This window comes from Callithrix jacchus, chromosome 15 (genome assembly GCF_049354715.1).
Source record: "Callithrix jacchus isolate 240 chromosome 15, calJac240_pri, whole genome shotgun sequence".
NCBI lineage: Eukaryota > Metazoa > Chordata > Mammalia > Primates > Cebidae > Callithrix > Callithrix jacchus.
The window spans coordinates 56444970-56445816 of record NC_133516.1 but is presented as its reverse complement, the minus strand read 5'-3'; the positions used below and the strand labels follow the sequence as shown (position 1 = coordinate 56445816).

The 847-nt window shown below is 32.2% G+C and overlaps 1 non-coding gene across 1 annotated transcript; it reads left to right on the top strand.

Moving 5' to 3' along the window:
* The first annotated feature begins 354 nt into the window (after positions 1-354).
* On the top strand, positions 355-461 carry LOC118148133 (U6 spliceosomal RNA). Its single transcript, XR_004734925.1, has one exon. It is a non-coding gene; the product is annotated as a U6 spliceosomal RNA (small nuclear RNA).
* Positions 462-847: the final 386 nt, after the last annotated feature.

The following is an 847-nucleotide window of genomic DNA, read 5'->3' as shown; positions in this document are numbered from 1 at the left end:
CTCAAATAAACAGGTGAAAATAAAAGGTTAACAAGCACCTTGTGCAAAAATGGTGGGTACAGCCCAGTCCCCTTCAAATGTATCACCGATACTCTCAGATAAGCCTCAGTCAAAATAATTGAGAACCAATGAACAACTGTGTATGAAGCTCACCAAATGAAATTTAAACAGTGAAATTCTACAAAGCTTCATTAATATACAAATACATTAATTCAATTAATACATTAAATATTCAACAAATATTTATTGTTTACAGGGTTAAGAAAGGCAATTGTAAATGAATTAACATTTTCCCTGTCCTCACAATCCTCTTAATCTAGTAAGAATATAAGCAAGTCAAAACATTTTTATGGAACACTCACTTTGGCAGTATGTATACTAAAATTGGAATAATACAGAGAAGATTTGCATGGCCCTTGAGCAAGGAGGACATGGAAATTTATGAGTATTCTCCCTTTCTAAAACTTGGCTTTCACAAAAAACTATTACTATAGAAGATAATATTAAAATGGCTGTAAATATATATATACAAACACACACACACATATAGATAGATAATACAATTGCAATTTTATGTGATCCACAGAAAACTGTTCTCATATAAATATTAAGTTAAAGTTAAAACGTTGAAAATACATTTATTATCCAAACACTAATCTAAAAGAAAAAGATAAGGGTCCTTAAAAAGAAAGAGGCAGAAGAGTCAGTCCAAATGATTCAATGTAAGAAGTACCTGTTTCCATTGGCTTTGATGACGGAGGTAGACAGCCATAAACCAGGAAATCTGGGCAGCCTTTTGGAGAGGGAAAAATAGAGGGACTATGCTACTACATGTGGCTTGAAAAAA